Below are 7548 nucleotides of genomic sequence, written 5' to 3'. Positions count from 1 at the left end.
ATTGAGATGCCAGAACATCTCTGGCAGAAGAGAAATCCTAACAGCTAGAGAGATGAAAATGCTAGAACGAGTTGAAGTCCCACACTGTAGGTTCCACTGCCAAAGTACCGTTAATCAGCATCAAGAGCAAGGGAATAACATTTGTAGAATTTCTGAGTAATTGTCCATCGAAAGCCATCGTTAGTGTTGAAAGATGACGCCAGTGAAATAAACTTATTGATTTCCATGAGAATGATGGAATGCTGGGAGTCCAAAAGCTCAGGCCCTAAAATTTAATCATCCTCATAAAATTGTCCATCACAGGAGAATCATTACAAGTTCAAGACCAGCCTGGGATACAAAGTGAACTCAAAGCCAGCCTGTCTCAAAAAGGCAAAAACTTTAAAAAAAATAAAATAATAAAACTAATCGAATGAGCAGTTGATATGGATTGGCAAATAGAATATTTTGACCTATGGAGATTGCTCATCTTAACTGTTACAGCTCTAAATATGAAAGAATTACCAGGTTAATAAGATATTATTTCATATATGAAACTGAAAAAATTCTGTATCTTTAATGAAGAAGCTCTACGCAAGTCCCACCAATGGGTAAACACGTGCTATTCCTCAATTTGAAAGTCTACAAATCCAAAGTAGTGTTTTTTCTTTTTCTTTTTCTTTTTTAACTCAAGGAAAAGTTGAATTCTCTTCAATAAATGTCCATGGGCTGGGCAGATAGCTCTGTGCCTGCCTGTCAAGTGCAAGGACCCTCTATTATCTCATGTTTGACTGGACTCTGAACCTGGGTGCTCTGTGCTGGCCACTGAAACCAGGAGAGGTGGTGCATGCTTGTACTCTTAGTGCTGGGGAGGCTGAGACAGGAGGCTCTCTAGGGGTCTGAGCTTCCTAGCAATATCTTGTACCAAATACAAAATTAAGATTATTTTTAAAAAGTCCTTAAGCCATGCCACAACTGTATACTATAAATCATTCCCAAAAACCATTCAAAAGAATTTTAATCTACTTCCTATGGTGTTTGTACTTTGGAGAAAAGAAACCACCTTCCCAGGTCAGTGGCTAGTAGATATTTTAAAGATATCCTCAGGAGATCCAGCTCACCACTGCAGCCTGTCAGTAGAACTGAACTGTTTCAGATGTCAATTAAAGGATATTACCTAGTCCATCAAGGACTGGGATCTGGAGTGACTGTAATTTCCACTTTGAATATATATTTTACTGCTTTAGAGATGTATAATGGGAATATATATTTGGCAGCTGGAAGAATTTCTAAATTATCTCCCTGAATCCTATAGTAAGAGCTATTATGATAATAAAGCAATAAAAGCTTTATGAGTGCTTTGAAATCCAAATTGTAAAAAAGTAGAAACAATGCTCTGTCACTGATGAACTACGAGATGAATGCCATCCTCAAAAGAAGTGAAGAGCAGAGATTACTATCAGCTGGTTATTGAGCATTCATGTTTCCTTGTTCTAGAACCAGACATTCTTAAACAATGTAGATTTTCACCATCATCAAATGGTACTTCAAATAGCATTTCCAGAGCCAAACATTTGGAAGAAACCTTCATCCATTCATATCTGTGTTCTGCAGCTCTTCATCTCAAAACTGCTATATGTGGGTAGTGATTAACAAGAGTTTTATTTTTACCTGGCAGTGGCAGTCATACAAATCATTGTCCCAACTAAGCTCTATTTTGACTTTCAACTTTGTGTTACAGCCCATGGGAACTGGATGGTATCCTGATTTAGAGAACAATTTGGAAAGAAAGCAGAGAATACTAATGACCATAATTCTAGAAAGGGGAACTACCCGCTCGGGCCCCCTTCTGTCCCTCTCTCGGGACAGGAGCTTTCTTTCTCTCAAAAATATATTCTGCTTATAAAAGAATAATAATAATTCTAGAAGGAGGTGAATTTAAAGAGAACATTTAACATGTGTGTATGTTTCATATAACTGAAAATGTATCATAGGTATAGATTCTTCCATCGATGAATATCTTCTAACTTGTGGAGCACCTGTGATTCCTTAAAGTGTTAGATTCAGAAAATTTCTTACTCAAGAGGATTTTTCATATTATGCACATGATTACTTCCCACTAGAGTGTTTGTGTCATTACAGAATAATGAGGAAAATTTTATGACATTGTCATAAATGTAAGTAACCAGAAACTGCTGCCTTAGTAGGATAATGGGACGTTCACAAATGATTCATTTATGAGCAGTAATAATTGATGTAACAGACTTCTGGAAAATATTCTTAAGATTAAACGTGTTGACACAAACTCCTTAAGAGAGCCGAGAGTTCGAACGTGAAGACAGAGGCTGAGGCTGTCAGGCAGGCAGGGAGGGTATGTTTCCAGGAAAGAGGAGGTTGAACCAGAAACAGCAGTATGGTGCCCTGTCATCTACTGAGTGAAACACTAGCACAAACATGTTCAACCAGGAAGGCCAAATAGCTCAGCAGATTAAAGTACCTGCTTAGGCAGACGCAGGGGCTGGGGTTCCTTCCCCAGGCCTGCTATGCCAGCCCCACCCTGGGGGCACACTGAGGCAGAGATTGAGAATGGGCATGGTGGTGCGAGCCTGTAATCCCAGAACTAGGGAGGCTGTAAACAGGCGGATCACTATGAGTCCGATGTATGCAGTGAGACCCTGTACATCCTGCACACCCTGTCCTAAATTAAAAAAAAAAGTTCAACCAAGCTCTTATGTTTATTTTCATGTGATTATGTTTTGCTTATTTAGAAATATTTTAAAAATAGGTGTGTGTGTGTGTGTGTGTGTGTGTGTCCCTTCACGAGCATGATTTTACTGCACAATCCACAATTAAAGCAAGGGCTGTGTTACAGAAGCAATCAAAATTCCTCTGCTACATAAAAAACAAAAGCATGTCAAGTCCACAATGTGAATCTTTTTCATCTAGTGATGCTTTGGCCTTATTCTTTTCCGACTTTTGAAAATTCTATGCTCCTACATATGTGAAGGATCACAGATAGTCATTTTGTAATCCAAAAGAATTACACATTGCACTATAGAGAAACCTAGGTATTTGTTTAGAAACCCACTTGCATGTTTCTGTACAAAATGTATTCAGAGCATGAAGAATGACCTTTGATTCTCCTTATGTGGGAAAACATCTGTTCGACAGAATATCAATCTCCTTTAAGTTCAAAAAAGGTGTCAGATGCCAGTGGTCTCATACGGAGCAACACGAGCTTCATTTCCTTGCAAAGGATGTGAAAAACGTCTTAGAGGTAGGAGAATCATTGATAGCCTGTTTTCAATTAATTGCTAATGTTCCCAGAGATGTGCTGTACACATTCACAGTAAAATTTAACAAAAAAATTAGTCAATAGAATTATAATGTGAACAACGCTTTCCAGGGTAAACACTAAGCACCATCTGCTTCTTTTAATATGAAAAACGAATCTAGGATAGATATTGATATTCTTAGTCATTCCTTTGTGACATAAGAATAGAAAGAGAGACAGAAATGAAATAAATTATCTGAGCTACAAACTATTTGCTGTGCCCCAAGGATGTAGCTTAAGTTGGAAATCTCCCACCTAGCATCTTCAAGACTTCAGTGCTAGAAAAAGAAAAAGACAGAATTAGGAGCTGGTGATTCCAGAATTCAATTTGATATCTCTTTCTAAATGACAGCATAAAAACTATTTTATATAGTTATTTTTAATTAAACGTACTTATTCATCATTTATTAATTTACTTATTAACTTTGATAAACAAATGAGCATATTCATCCCAGGGAACTGAACCTGTACACCATATAACTTGATTCTTCTTTGTTTTCCAACCCACTCTCCTCCCTTCAACCCCTCTTCTCTTCCTTATTTACAAAGACTTGTTTCCATTTTTATCTAGACTGTTTCTAAATTTTCTACCGTGAAATAAAAACTCATTGTTCATGAAATTTCCTTGATTTTTTTCCTAATTATGTCAAAACTCTGATAAGAATAATTACAATTGTGTCATCAAAATTCCTAAGGCTCAGTTTGGCATTAACTCTGTATGAATCCAGGTCATGTGCCTTGCTGTGTAAAGCGGGAGTTTTACTGGTGTTCGGAGATGATATAAACTCACCCATGACAAACTGGCAAGGGCGCGCCTCATTTCACTGCCTCAGTATCTGCTTGCCTCTAGCTAATCTTTGCCATGCTCAAGTTTAGTCACTGTTCCCATATGTTCTGATTTTTTGTTGTTGCTGTGGTGGTGGTTGTTAAATAAATCCTCATTTCAGGATTTCCTGTGAAATCTTTCTACTTTAAACACTACCTACTTATCCAAAACCATTTTTCACACAGTGTCACCCAAATAAATGTCCACTGTCCAGTTCTGACCTTTTATAATAATGATAGTTTGAATTTCAGGAGTCTAAACCTTTTAGTTTACATTTACTTCATTATTATGTAAGCGGTCCTGGGAGATCAGTTTGCCTTAATACTCAAACAGAAAATTTTGCATTGAATGTTCAAAGGTTTGTATTCACCACCAAACTCATCTGCTGAAATTTCAGCACTCAGTCTGCTGATGTTAGGACCTGTGGCTCTGGGAGGAAATGAGTTCTTGAGAGTAGAGCCTTCAGGAATGGGTTTGGCCCCTTTGTAGCAAAGGTCTGCATCCCGCTGGGTATCTCCCTACTTCTCCCATCCATCAGTCCCTGGTCACTATATTTCTTCTCTTTCCTTCTGTGAACTGCCCCCTTCTATAAATTTTTGATTCAACATTTTTAAGGTATAATAGAAAAACATGATCTGGGCGTATATTTTTTAAAATATACCGTGTTTGCATTGTCCTTCATCCTGATGAACAAATGATGCCTCTCCCTGTGGACACTTAGCCATCATTCATGAGACTTTCTGAAGTATTTCTAGAAGCCCTCTTTCCTTAGTGTCTTTAGTGGTGATCTCGTATCTGCATTGATATCTTGGATCACTTCAAAATACTTGCCTTTGAGGGGTGTTTGAACTTTGGTAAAGAGCTAAAAGTTGCACAGTACCAGATCTAGTGAATAAAATAGAAGACAGCACATCATAATATTTTTAAATATAGCTTGGGGGGCCAGGTAGATGGCTCAGTAGAATAAGCACTTGCTGGCAAGTGCAAGGGTCTGAGTTCAATCCCCGGTTCCGCCAAAAAAAAAAAAAAGAAAGAAAGAAAGAAAGAAAGAAAGAAAGAAAGAAAGAAAGAAAGAAAGAAAGAAAGAAAGAAAGAAAGAGAAAAGCTTGGATAACTACTGCTGATTTCCACTGATCTATTGAAGGGAGCAGTTAATGCTTATTTCTTTTTCTTTTTTTAATTTCCTAAAACATTTTACTAAATTTGCATGATTATATATAGTAATCTAAGTAACTAATTTAAAGATACCATTATGTAATACAATAACCACTCTCAAATTCCTGTTAGTATGTTGAGTGAAATTCTATATTGTTCCTAATGTTTTATTCTTTTATTCTTTTTTTAACCTTTTTATATTCTATTTAAAAAGTTAAAAAAAAATCTGCTTCATAGTAAGATGGCACACAGCAGCAGCATTCACCATATTTTCATCATGCTCTTAAAATAAAAGAGGATTTTGGGAAGAGCTGTAGAAAATGCCAAGCAGGACAGAATAAGCGCATTCAAGTGGAGAAAGAGTATTCATGATATATTAATGGCAGTATTTATTTTATTGTAATTATGTTTAAGATGTAAACATTCACCCTATCGCCTCTTGCATGTGAATTGTGTGTTTTCAGTCTTTCTTATCTTACTGTCCCCTCTGTTCTTACATGTTAGAAATATAGTATTTCTTTTCTTTCTTAAAGCTATATTTCACTGCTTTTTTCTTTCTTTCTTTCTTTCTTTCTTTCTTTCTTTCTTTCTTTCTTTCTTTCTTCTTTCTTTCTTTCTTTTCTTTTCTTTTGTTGTATCTTAGGGAAAGGTCTACAGGGTGTTCAGGGTCTCACTACTAGATCTGACTCACAGTGATCCACCTGTTCACAGCCTCTCGAGAGCTGGGATTACAGGCACGCACCACCCCGTCCAGTCTCATTCACCATCTCAGCGTGCTCCATGGGTGGGACCCACCCAGCAGTCCCTGGGATGGAACCCCGGGTCCCTGTGTCTGCTTGCAGGTACTGTAATCCACTGAGCTATTTGGCCGGCCATTCCACTTTCTATATATACACTATTTTTACCTATCCACCTACTGATAGATATTTAAAATTTTCTAATACTTTCACTACCATATGTATTTCAAATTCATTTTAATGTACTAAATTAATTTGTTTAATATGCTTATATATTGGATTGCTAGATCGAACATAGGTTTTTCTCTAATTTTTTTGAAGGCTTCCATATAGCTTTCCATAATGGCTGGATTTTTTTTTTTTTTCAGAACCAGGGATTGTACTCAGGCTCTAGCACTTGCCAGGGAAGTAGTTATTCCACTGAGCCAACTCTCTGGCCCCTGACTGGATTATTTTATGTTCCCAACAATTGTATGCAAAGGTTCCCTTTTTTGTCACTTGTTGGGCAACATTTTGTCTTTCCTCATTTGGATAAGAATCACTGTAACACCTATGAACAGTCATTTTATTATATTGTTGATTATATTTCCTTAATAATTAGTAAGATGTTTTCTTCAGAGAATATTCTACTCAAATCTGGTGCTCAGTTTTGAAAAATACAAAATCTGTTTTCTGTGACTATGACTCACAGTATGAGTAAGTTGACTGTAATTAGCAATACACTATTGTTTAACTGAAGGTCATTAATAAGCTAGATCACTGTATCAGAAAAGAAAAAAAGAATAATAGCAATCCAATGTACTAAATGTGTTGACTATAATATGCAATTATAAACTTTAAATTTGTACAAACTTCAAATGTAAAAATCAAATTAAAGACAGATAGATGGATAGTTATATGGATGATAGACAAGAATTTCAAGTACAAGATGACAGACCATATGCATGAAAGACTTTTACCCACAGTTAACCGTGATAGCACCAGGATCTCAAAATTTTCAAGGTACAGAACTGAAAGAAAAAAAAAAATTTCTCTTTGTTATAAAACCATGTGGTCGGAGCTGGGGCAATAGATCAGTGGTCTAAGTGCCTGTCTGGCAAGCACCAGGACCAGGTGTGATCCATGGTACCACATGTCATGCTGGTCAACGGAACTGGGCTTGGTGGCACACACCTGCAATCCCAGTGCTGGGGAGGCTAAACAGGAGGATCACTATGAGTCTGAACTGTGTAGTGAGACCCTTTATCAAGTAAATTTTTAAAAAAAAATACCATTTGGTCAATTTTTTTCTTTCTGTAGTAGCAAGCCATTGACAGTGTCCTTGTCTGTAGGGTATGTACAATCACAAATTAAAATTACCCATCTTTACTCTTATCTCTTTCACCATGAAAGTATGCAGACTATCATTTATTCCAATTCTTTTCATTTTGTAATTTGTAGTTCTCAATTTAATTTATAACATAATCTAAAGCCTAATTATTTCAATGTGTACTATAATATTTTAGTCTAAAGTTTAT

This window comes from Octodon degus, unplaced genomic scaffold (genome assembly GCF_000260255.1).
Source record: "Octodon degus isolate 3935 unplaced genomic scaffold, OctDeg1.0 scaffold00180, whole genome shotgun sequence".
In the NCBI taxonomy this organism is placed as follows: Eukaryota; Metazoa; Chordata; class Mammalia; order Rodentia; family Octodontidae; genus Octodon; species Octodon degus.
Note: the sequence above shows the minus strand (reverse complement) of the source record.